We start from the raw sequence: 12892 nt of genomic DNA, 5'->3' as shown, positions 1-12892 counted from the left end.
TGATTGTCTATACCAGAGAAGTTTAGTTCCTAAATCCACACTGAAGACTCAATTAACCATTTATAATGATCAAGTCAACCAATGTTTGACTGGATCTTTCCTTTTTCTTTTGTCCAAAAGATTCCTGAATTCGATTTACAGTAAATCTCACATTTTATCCATCTTAATGCTCATCAAAACAATGTTCTCTATTACCTGACTCAGGAACTTATTAAATTTTTTTCATTGTTTCTTAATTTACTTCCATTTTTCCAATATTGTGCTTTTTGTATTATTTCTCTTTTACTAAATTTTTTTCTTTTTTTTGAGACGGAGTTTCGCTCTTGTTACCCAGGCTGGAGTGCAATGGCGCGATCTCGGCTCACCGCAACCTCCGCCTCCTGGGTTCAGGCAATTCTCCTGCCTCAGCCTCCTGATTGTTTCTTAATTTACTTCCATTTTTCCAATATTGTGTTTTTTGTATTATTCCTCTTGGAAATTGATATTTTTAGCCTAAGTCAGATGAAGTTTAACAACAAAATAAGATAAAGTACTTCAAAATAGTACTTTGAAAGAAAGCCAAATTTAGTCCCATTAAAGTACATAGCTCTTCTATATTCACAGAAAACTTCTGTAGCAGGAATGGCTGACACCACATTGCATGGGCTCCCAAGATAGTAACCTAATACAGCCAGATATTAGCCTACCTTCTAAGTTATCTTGACGTTTCTAACATAGAGTGTCCTCTTTAGAATAAACTCTCATACGGCACCTGACTAGAAAACTTGAGTCATCCTAAACACCAATCTCTACCTTACCCTTCAGGTCAGCCAGTGATCACGTCCTGTCTGCTTTACCTCTAAATTATTTGTTTTACACCAATTCTTTCCCTCTCACAACTGCTGTAATGCAGTTTGTCCAAACTGAAAGGACTTCAAAAGTTCCCCTGACTCATTTCCCTGACTCCCATCTGGCCCCTTCTAATCCATTCTCTACAATTCAACCAAAGTGGTCATCCCTTTAAAAAGCAAAATAAATTTGTCACTCTCTTATTTAAAAACCCTCAATTGCTCCTCTTTTCAATCAACTTACTGTAGAAACTCATTAGCACAGCTTCCAAAACCTGCATGATTGGACGCCTCCTCCAGCTTCTCTTGCAGAAACCCTGGGCGCCAATACACCCCTCATACTTTGGAATCCTGTGTCACATTCTCTTTTGCCTCCAGGCCTCTTCTTAAATTGCCTACTCTGTTGAGAAGTGTGTTTTTTTCAAATTTCTCTTGACTATGGCCCACCTTAAAAAAGCATATGTCAATCAAATAGACATATATTATCATATATATAAATAATTAACTAAAGTATTCACAAAATAACGTACTATACCTTTAATGTCAAAGAAAATCTCCACACAAGGCTGCCTGGAGACTGCCTATAACTAGCTTTCATAACCAGTTCTGCCAAGTTGGAAGAAACATTGACCCCTTGATCTTATTTTTGCTTATGAAATGTTCTAATGAAATTAACTCCACCTTCAGGCTGAAATACATAAGGAACCACATAATATACTTGTGAAACATTCGACAAATTTTAGTAATAGAAAGGTTGGTAGCTGAGGATAGGGTAGCATTAGCACCAGTGTGGTTTTCATGTCCTAGTCAGAAGAGCTGAATTCAATTACCCTAACGCTTCTGATATTTATGAAAATCCCCAATGTTTTCAAAGTATTTTGAGTTTAATTGGGTTGGTTTTTTAAAATAAACTCCTGGAAATGTACATGTTGTTTCCCATACTTGCCAATACTCTACTTAATGACTCATTTCTTCTACTTCTCCCCATAGCATTAGCCTAGGGTCCACTAAAGGTAGATCTCAAAAACTCACTATATAAATTTCTAAGTTTACCACTATATAAATTTTCTAAGCTTACTCACTATATAAATTTCTAAGCTTACCTCCCTCCAGTTGCCAATCATAAGCCATCACCAATTCTCTTCACCAACAGTCGATGCACTGTCTGAAAATGCAATAAAATAAATAAGTGGGGGGAAAAAAAGAATAAACATTTCAATATACACATACACACAAAAAAACAGACCTTACCTTCTGCAACCAGCATTATCAGTGAGCATTCCCCAGTGATAATGTAACTACAATTCTTTAGGAAAAGTATGGGCTTCTCTGTATGAAATTAAGAAAACATGATTACATTATCTATAGCAAACTTCTTCCCACAGAAAGAATGGGTGAGTTGATGACTCTTCAGAAATACAAATTATAGCAAATTTTCTATTAATTATATCGTAATCTTTCTGCCAATACATTATAGTTCCCTATGGAAAACTTTCATAAAAGAAAATATAAACAACTCAATTTCAACAAGATTTTGTCATTAGGAGAAATATAAGATGTACTTTTGAGTCCATTATCCAACTGTTATTATATATACCTATTAATCAATTTCCCCTGGACTTACCTAACTGCTTCCCTAGAAACAAACACTCATGCCCTTTTTGTGCCTATGTAATACATACCTTCAGGGTGATATGTGTTTTCAGATATGGTACCTACCTTACGTGACCTGGAAGCAATGTCTCAGTTGCAGAAAAAAATACATCATCAACATCCAAGGTCTGAAGTTCATCATGTATGGAAAAGAAGAGCAAGAAGAAACAGTCTTCATTCCCCACATTCTTTATCCAGTATGGTATATTTTTAGGGAAGGAGATTACTTGGCCAGCAGTAACATTGTATGTAGTAATTACTTCACCATCATCATCAACCACCCCAATCTATGCTGTTCCCTAAAATATAAACAGAAAAACTAACCAACATCATTTTGGAGCAATGTTTCTCAACATCTTTTCATTACCTTCCCTCTAAGATATGCTTTTGGACTTGTCTATTACCACCCTAGGCAATTTTAGTGCCATTCAATACTGTGCATCAGTATACTGTATACATCTATTGTTTATATACTCTATGTATATCTATTCTTTATGCATAAAATGGTAAGACTTTTGTCTCCTTCAATAACCAGTTGTTGCCCTCTTGGGGGCAATATCACCTTCTAGTAAGACTGCAGGTTTTACACTTTGGGAGGCCAAGGCAGGCAGATTACCTAAGGTTAGGAGTTTGAGACCAGCCTGGCCAACATGGTGAAACCCCATCTCTACTACAAATAAAACAAAATTAGTTGGGCATGGTGGCACATGCCTGTAATCCCACCTACTTGGGAGGCTGAAGCAGGAGAATAGCTTGAACCCGGTAGGCAAATGTTGCAGTGAGTGGAGTTCGCACCAGTGCACTTCAGCCTGGGTAACAAGAGTGAAACTCTGTCTCAAAAAACAAAACAAAGACAAAGACTGCATGTTTTAAAGTTTAAAAAGATTGACGCCACTTGGGTAGAATGTGTGCATGTTCTTAGTTGGTTGTACAGATATGAATGCATGTGTTTGTGTGTATGTATGCATACAGATATGTGTGTGCTTTCCAGATAAGAAAAAGCCTGCATACAATTTTAGTAATAACAGCTAACTTGTAGTGCCTTTATTATATGTCAGGTATTCATCTGATCAATTTATTTATTTACTTGATTCAACTTGATTATTCCTTATGTCAATCCTATGAAGCACAGTAATATTATCATGCCTATTTTACAAAAGAGAAAACTTTGGAGAGAATATATTTTTCCAAGATTACTTAGCTAGTCAATGGAAAAGCCAAGATTTGGACCTAAGCAGTATGGCTCCAAAGTCTATACTTTTTATGAATACTAAACCATATTTTGATTCTGCTTATATAAAATTCTACACTTTCTCATTCTCTAATCTGTTCCTCAGTATTACCCTCTGAGGTAGGAAGAGAAGATACCATTATTTCTGTTTTACCAGAGACTCATGGTCACATAGTGGAGCAGCCACAGGGGTGGATGAAAAAGAAGTCTTTGTTCTGTCTGTGCAGACATGTATAACTCGAATCCAGCTGGGTATTAATGATGCAGGGGAAAAGTGACCCTCTACAGAGCTCACTCTTCATCCACAAGCAAGGAGCAACAAATGTGTACCTATTCATATCAGGGCACCTATTACTCCAGATACAGAGCAGAGATACAAAGGAGTTAATGTGATCTTCATGGTAAAGCCAGGCCCACCAGCCAGCTTGCCCACCCTACTCTCAGGGTTCTTTGAAAAGCTTCCGTAAAGACACTCAGAAGCAGAAGCAATCTCCCTGGACGAGTGCAGGAGAGGGACTTCTTCACATGCTATTGCTTGGTTTCTTATCCTGATTGTGAGAAACAGTAATCCCACAATTATCTGGGTATCTGGAGAATATTCAACTCCATATAGCTCACATTATAAACTCTAAGAACTGCCTGAACAACCTCCTCAGGCTGAGCTGAGTCCCAGGGCCTATTTTCTACTAGAGAATGCTCCAGACCAATTTCCTTAGCTTGGAGTTTGTTTTTAGGGGTCCTCCTCCAGGAAAGTCTACTGAGCTGCCTTGTTTCCTACTGCTCTGCCACTGCTCAGTCAAGGCCATGAAAACAAATCTTTTTTAAAGATTATTCTCTTTTACATATTTTTTCTATGTGGAAAAAGACAAGAAGTCAGAAAACATGAGCTGTGTCCCAGTGAATCCAGTGACCACAGTTTATCTTCAGAAAAACCACCTCATTTCTTTGAGCTCCTATTCTCATATGAGAAAAAAAGAAGAGTTTGGTCTCATATAAAGGAAACTCTAAGCTCTCTTTCTGTTGTAAACTCTAAAATTGAATGCATTTTCCAAGAATAAAAAAGAGAGCTTTTTTAACTACAACAAAAATATTATGTAAAATTGGCTATGCATCTTTAACTAAATCACCAGGTTAAGACCAAACTCTGAAAGTTCTGTAAGGGCTTAGTCACTACTGCTTCCCAGTGTCTGGAATGCACAAGGAAACCAATAAATACTTTTGGGAATTAATGAATTATTTTAAATTCAAGTAAGGACACTCATTTTGCCTCCAGCTATCTCTATTTCACTAGACTTCAAGAACATTCTGAAAAGTCTGAACCACAAAAGGGCATCCAATCGGCCTGATCTTAGAGACTCCAGGCTGAACACAGCAAACTCATTTGTTATTCTGGTTGTTGTTATTTTCCTTAGAGAAAAACTACTATTTCTTTGATCATTAGATCAGAGCTGCCAGTTTTAGCTTTGGCTCAGAGGACTAAACAGTGATCTTATTTTAATAGTGTGTGAAAAATGATTTCATACTGAAGAAAAGAGTTCAAAGTGATGCCAAAAATAATTTAAACAAACAGACCAATGCTTCAAGGCTAACTAATCTAGTCGAATATATAGCCAAAGCCTAAATATTTGTCTACCTCTTAGTTAAGCAGGTTTTGCAACAACTAAAATCATATTCTCCAGCACAAACAACACAGATGATCAAGAGCAGAGTGTGGGCAAACTAGTTATACCTGAGCAAGACAGCCATGTTCATTGGCATTGAAGTGCCAATGAAGGGCCCGGAGGCCATTGCTTTTTATCCTAAGGGTCATTAATGTCATTTGTGATCTCCGACTGTTCAAGCTGGTGCCAAAGGCCTCTTCTTCATTGCTGAGATCATCTTTGACATTGTTCCTGCACCGGGCCCACCAAGGAACACAAACACCTGGAAAACCACAAACAAGCCACCATAAACATGGAGTCCATCCCCTAAGGAGCATGAGGCCACCATGACCTATAGAGTAAGAAGGAGGCAAAAGGGAAAAGGCAATCAATGGTGGTGAGGTGAATTTTGGAGTCCTAGAAAGGAAGAGGAGGAATGGGCCCGTAAGAGTCCGGGAATGGTAATAGTAATACATGCAGCATTATCAGTGTAGATCCTGTTAGACATTAAAAAAGACACCTAGGTTGGCAAGAGAATAGAGTAATTTCCATTTGTCCACCTGCCATTCTCTACTCTAGTCAAACATGGAACTATTTACTGAAGCACATTTCTTTCTGAGGCCAACATCAACACAACTCTCCCCTCTTCTCTATATCTCACCCTTCCTTTATCCTTCGGCTCACAGTTCATTCCTTCCAATAGAGAAGAAAGTTTGGCAAACATGCAATGGAAAGGTGGTTTTAAAGTTGCCATTGAGAATAATTATTTTTCCTAATACGTGTGTTTCATACATTGGATTTAGGTAAGTAATGAAGAAACTGAAATCCTGGATCAATAGCTTTTTATACTGTGGAAATCATTGCTTGCAGAGGCCAGGCTTCAGGTTTGAAATGAATGTCTGTATGAGTTGCTAATATAGAACAAGGGGAGAATCAGCACTCCCACTGCTGTGGTAATGATGCAGACCAAGAGACACACCAGAGAAATGCTTACCGGTGACCATAGCCTTTTCTTTCCCTAGGAAAAATTAGAAAGCCATTATTCTCTACCCATGATGCATTAGAAATATTGCCTCCTTTCTCGGTTCTTAAATTTTTCTTTATACTAACTTCAACTAAAATTGACTGACAAACATGATGAAAAGGGCTATTTTTTAAAGTATATTTAAAATTTATATTTTAATTATTTCATGTTGAATCAGGACATGATCAGAGCAGAGGGTACTACATTTCTTAAGATTATAGCTGGCTTAAAGAGTCTTTCTTGAGCTCTGTGTTAAGGGTCTTAAGGGGAACTAGTCTTAAGATATAAACACAGAAATTCTGCATTATAAAGAATACTAAAGATTCTAGCTTAACTTCTATGTCTCATTTTCCTGATGAGGAAATTGAGGCCCAGGGTGGAACAATGTCTTGTGGAAAGCCACATTATTATCTGTAATTGCAGATATAGAAAGAATTTCTCCTGATTCCTGTTATTCCACTAAATCAAAGTATTATCACTGCATATCATTTCAGGATCAATTAATTATATTTTTTGTTTTAGAGATAGGGTATCATTATGTTGCCTAGGCTGACCTCAAACTCCTGGGCTCAAGAGATCCTCCTGCCTCAGCCTCCCAAGTAGCTGGGACTATATAAGTGCTCATGACAACACCCAGCCAGATCATTAAAATGTAATACTGATGATCCAGCATTCTCAAAGAAAAGCTTACATTTACACACACCTCTAAGGTCATGTTTACATTTTCAAAAGAAAATGATGGCATATAACTTTATGTAACTAAGGGTAATGCTTTGCTAAACATTAATATTTCTTCCTTAATCAATGGCCTTGATCAGTGCTTCTCAAACTTTTTTTTACTGTATCCACATTAAGAAATACATTTCTTGCTGTGAGGCAGTACATGTACATATATACATGCACAAACACACATATACGTACATACATACACACTACTGAAACGAAAGTTTCACAAACAATATTTGTTATTGTATTAATTTTTAAATGCCAGTTCAAACCCACTATATTGATTTCATGACTAGTGGATTACAACTTGGAGTTTGAAAACCCCCTGGATCCCTTTAAATAGAGGAGAGGAAAAATTATTATTCTGCCTCCCCAGATTGATAAAGCAAATGTTAAAAGAAGGGCAATGAAAAACAAGCTGAACAAAAATAAAAAAAAGTTTCCCCTTTTAATTTGGCTGCAGTTCAGTGACCAGCATGAATAAGACACTGCCCCTAGAAAGCCCCAGTTAAGAGGCATATATTTTACCTGGTTCTAACAATCATTAAGCCAAAAGCACTTATTAATACTATAAGCAACAATTCAAAAGGAATTGGGCCATTGAAGAGCTAAATGGGGTGTGAGTTTAGAGTTTATGAGAGAGGGAAAATCAGAAAATGTTCAGAGCAGGAGATGCTATCTTTCTGAAGAGGGTCACTTAAGAAGAGCTGATCTAAAGAGGGGTTCTTGCCTGAGCTCTGCATAAGGTCTTAGAGAGAACTAATCACAAGGTATAAATCCCCACATTACCATTCTAGAGATAGTGTTTATCATCCCCATAGACAAACTATTTTATTTGCATCTTCATACATTTCAAATACTGAGCTGTCCACTGGCAAAAAGGAACAAGCAATTCACTGAAAAAGAAAGGAGAGGGGAGGAAAAGATAGCTCTAGCAAACTGGGAGATCCCAGAGGAGAAGAATGAGGATTCTTAAGTAAGGGAGTACTTGTATAGAGCTGAACATGAAGGACATGAAATAAGGAAACCGTCTATCCAATTATAATCTTGAGTTTAAAAAGTCCTTGAAAGAATTGCCAAATGAAAAACCCATAAAACACTTCCTTTTGTCCCCATCTCTTTGCCCACTGATGACACATACAGAGATAGTAACAATAATAACTCACACTTATCTCCTTCTCTCACTATGTGCTAGGTGCTGTGCAGAGTGTTTTACAAACATTATGTAATATCATTCTTACAGTGATTATCTGATGCCGTGATTATTTCCATTTTATAGATGAGGAAACTGAGGTATAGAGAGGTATGGTAACTGCCTCAAATCACAAAGCCAGTTTAGTATTGGAGCAGAGCACCTTTTGTCAAAATATTCTTTCATGACATTGGTTCTCTTTGACATTTTATGGGGGGGTGGTTAGCCTAGTAAACATTTTTTTTAACCCAAATCAATCTTATTTCTTAATAATGTAATTTTCTTAATATTTTATGAAATCATCCTGTTACCTAAAAGTTAATCTTTACAGAAAATTCATTTTGCATATTTTTTTCCTGGTGATGAATGGTGGCTGAGTAATCTAAAAACCTTACTATAATCCTCAGAACAATCAGCCCCTCTTCTTTCCTTCCTACCTTCCCACTTTTACTCCTTTAATAAACATGATAAGAGTGTATACAATATTCCAGGCTGTATGCCACTACTGTACAACATTAAGAGAATTTTGAGTAGCACATAATTTAGGTGGAGAGACAGAAAAGAAAGCAAATAACTACAACAAAATGTGCTAAGTGTTATGTAGAAATATATACAAGGTCCTGTGAGTATACAGAAGACTGATTGTATCTGAGAAAGTTAAGAAGGCAAGTTTCATTGAAATTGCAACTGTGAGCTGAGCCTTCAAATCTCAACATAGCCATACTAGGTGGGCACACTTAGCCAATTACATTCTAGTCCAAATTTCTGGCTTGTCTATAAGCAGCTGTATGACAGACCATATGGTAAGAATGTAGACCCCATCTAGGTCAGGCAGCCTTGGCTCCAGAAAGGCTATAGGTTAATCTATGATCAAGTGATGGAGAGATGACCTTGGGGCTTTCCTACCATGTTTGATCAAATCCAAAATACATATTTTTCCACATTTTAATATCTCTGAAAATGAGATATGTTTTAAAATGAATGGTCTTTTTGACTCCATGAAATATAGTGTGACCACTTTTTTTTTGGTCTTATCAGACAACAGTACTATTTGAATCTTCAAAAAAAAATTCACACCGCCATTTACAGTTCTTTCTTGGAAATGTGAAAATGCAGCCTTCTGTCATAAGCATTATCTGGGGGCTGTGCTTAGCATTCCTTTAAATGGCAAGACAAACAAATCATTAACTAAACTACACTAAAACTCACTGAAGCACTGAATCAAAGAAAGCTGCAACTGGATATGGTCCTTTTGATCCTTGCAGATAAGGAGCCCAAAGAGGCTAAGTATTTTCCCCAAGGAAACAGAATAAGTCACTGGCAGAGCCAAAACAAAATCCCAGCTCACCCACCGTCAGCCAGAGCTTTCCCTACAACTTCTATTTCCTGCAGAACTTCATGCCTTTAATATACATGCAAATGGTTCAAGGTGAATTGAAACTGTACAGCTAAAAGCAGGAATATTTTTAAAATCATTTTAATGCACATAAAGGTAATTCTGCTGGATAGTCCAGAAACCTCCCACACTCCCACCAATAAAGGGAACACCGGTTTTTCACAGAAACCTCAGAAATGCAGTGAGTTCTTCAGACCATTAAAAATGCTTGGCAGACTGGGAAGAAAATAGGCAGAATTGTAAACTGAGCCAGATTCTACAATAGGAGCCAAATCACCGAGCAAGTGCCAGATGTATAGAATAGAAAACTGGTGACCATACTTAGATTTCCTTATAACATATCCAATCACACACCTAATAATCACCTTTAAACAAGAGCCATGCTACTTATATGTTGTGGCCATGGACAAACATGGACTAATCCCTCAAAATTGGGAAGAATAATTAACGAATACATGTCCAATACTTCTGTTTTCACTTCAGTGTTTAAATTATTGTGCTTCCAATCATAGAAATCAAAAATATTTCCTCAGGTTCACTTACACTTTCAAATGGAAAACATGCTCAATTCAAACATAACTAGGACATATGAATATTTTTATTTACCAGTGCCCAGGCTTATACCCAAAATATTTAACAACCTATTTAACAACCTTGTTAAATATAAATTTTTAACAAAATATTTAACTACTTAAATATTTAAGAACTTAAACACTTATGAACAGAAACAGTTAGCTAGTATGGCCACAATAGCATGTACTAGATGAACATCCATTCTGCAACCAGGGCACAAGTGCACAGTGAAGTCATGAAGAGTCCAAACTCTGGAGCTGGACCACCATAGTTCAATTCCTAACCCCATCATTTAGTGACTGTGTGGCCTGGAGCAAGTTATTTAGCCTCCCTGGACCTCAAGTTCTTCATCTCTGTGATGTGGCTAATAACATTGTTCTCATAAAAGTCTGAGAGGATCAAATTAGTTAACGGATTCAAAGCTTGGGCCTGCACATAGTAAATGTACAATAAATGTTAGCCTTGTTCCTCTTAAATAAGCACAAGTAGACTTGCCACTTCAATAATATCTATATTTTAATTGGTATAATAAGGATACCCCAAATTCAGAAAACAAAAATTAACCTTCCTAGTAATTCAAAGTACTACATCCTTACACATTACCTTGGGCAATGTATAGAATTACTCTCATTTTACAAAATTTATTTTACTCTAATTTTTAATTTACTCTAATGTTAGAAAATTAGAGTAAAAACAGCTCCTTACATTCAGCTAATAGTAGAATTGTAACTGAAACCCTAGTTTTCTTACTGCCATTTCAGCAAGCTTCCCATTTGGACCATATCTAAGTACTACAAAGCTGTGACACTGTCCCTTATCCTTTAATCCTTTCAAAAAAGCCAAAAAAGACAAATGGGATCTAACTAAACTCCACAGCTTCTGTACAGCAAAAGAAACAATCATTAGAGTGAACCAACAACCAACAGAATGAGAAAAAAATTTTGCATTCTACCCATCTGACAAAGGGCTAATATCCAGAATCTATAAAGAACTAAAACAGATTTACAAGAAAAAAACAAACAAACCCATTCAAAAGTGGGCAAAGGACATGAACAGACACTTTTCAAAAGAAGACGTATATGAAGCCAACAAACATATGAAAAAATACCCATCATCACTGGTTATTAGAGAAATGCAAATCAAAACCACATTGAGATACCATCTCACACCAGTTAGAAAGGCGATCATTAAAAAATCTGGACACAACAGATACTGGAGAGGATGTGGAGAAATAGGAACAATTTTACACTGTTGGTGGGAGTGTAAATTAGTTCAACCATGTGGAAAACAGTGTGGTGATTCCTCAAGGACCTAGAAATAAAAATTCCATTTGACCCAGCAATCCCATTACTGGGTATATATCCAAAGGATTATAAATCATTCTATTATAAAGACGCATGTACACATATGTTCATTGCAGCACTGTTTACAATAGCAAAGATCTGGAACTAACCCAAATGCCCATCAATGATAGATTGGACAAGGAAAATGTGGCACATATACACCATGGAATACTAGGCAGCCATAAAAAACGATGAGTTCGTGTCCTTTGTAGGGACATGGACGAATCTGGAAATCATCATTCTCAGCAAACTGACACAAGAACAGAAAATCAAACACTGCATGTTCTCACTCACAGGCAAGTATTGAACAATGAGAACCCATGGACACAGGGAGGGGAGCATCACACCCTGGGGTTTGTTGGGGGAAAATAGGGGATGGACAGTAGGGGGGTAGGGAGGTTGGGGAGGGATAAAATGGGGAGAAATGCCAGATATAGGTGACGTGGGGATGCAGGCAGCAAACCACATTGCCATGTATGTGCCTATGCAGCAATCCTGCATGTTCTGAACATGTGCTCCAGAACCTAAAGTGCAATAAAAAAAAATACACACACACACACACACACACACACACATATATATATATATATATATATATATATATAATCTCCAAAATGGGGGACATGTAGAAGATGGCAAGAATTCTTAATATTTATATAACTGTCAGATCCACCAAAACTTTATTTTTTAATGAAGGAAACAGAACATTATCATTAGACTATCACAGTAATAATTGCTGCAGCAAGATCCCTTGATGAGTGCTAAAATTACTGATTGAAAGGTAAACTGTAAATAATATTTGCACATTCTTAAAGTATTTCTCTCAAATATTTGATAATTGCCAAGGTAAAATAGTAATTTTATTTTATTTTTTAAAATTTTTTTGTAGAGACAGGGTCTTGCCATATTGCATGGGCTGGTCTTGAACTCCCAGGCTCCAGTGATCTTCTCACTCCAGCCTCCCAAAATGCTGGGCTTCCAGGCACTTTAGGGTCACCGTGCCTGGCACTTTTGGTGAACCACTGCACCTGGCTGGAAAATAGTGATTTTATAGTGGAAGATTCTGGAAGACACCACCTTAGCCAAGTTATCAAGATTAACATCACTTATAATACACATCGACATCACATACCCCTGATTTGATGCATTGAGAAGGGCAAATCCCCTCCGGTCTATGGTAGCCTTCACTAGAATGCTTAATTTCACTCTAATCATGAGAAAACATCAAACAAACGCAAATTGAGTGACATTTTACAAAACTACTGAACGGTAATTACTGAGTCTTCA

The 12892-nt window shown here is 37.0% G+C and overlaps 1 pseudogene; it reads right to left on the bottom strand.

Annotated features, from left to right (window-relative positions):
- LOC116561683 overlaps nt 1-12892 on the bottom strand; it is a 72276-nt pseudogene that overhangs the window by 55063 nt on the left and 4321 nt on the right.

The sequence above is a fragment of the Sapajus apella genome, unplaced genomic scaffold (assembly GCF_009761245.1).
Source record: "Sapajus apella isolate SASKATOON/1434 unplaced genomic scaffold, GSC_monkey_1.0 scaffold30, whole genome shotgun sequence".
Classification (NCBI taxonomy): Eukaryota; Metazoa; Chordata; class Mammalia; order Primates; family Cebidae; genus Sapajus; species Sapajus apella.
The sequence above is the reverse complement of the archived record's forward strand: the minus strand, read 5'-3'. Positions and strand labels throughout refer to the sequence as shown.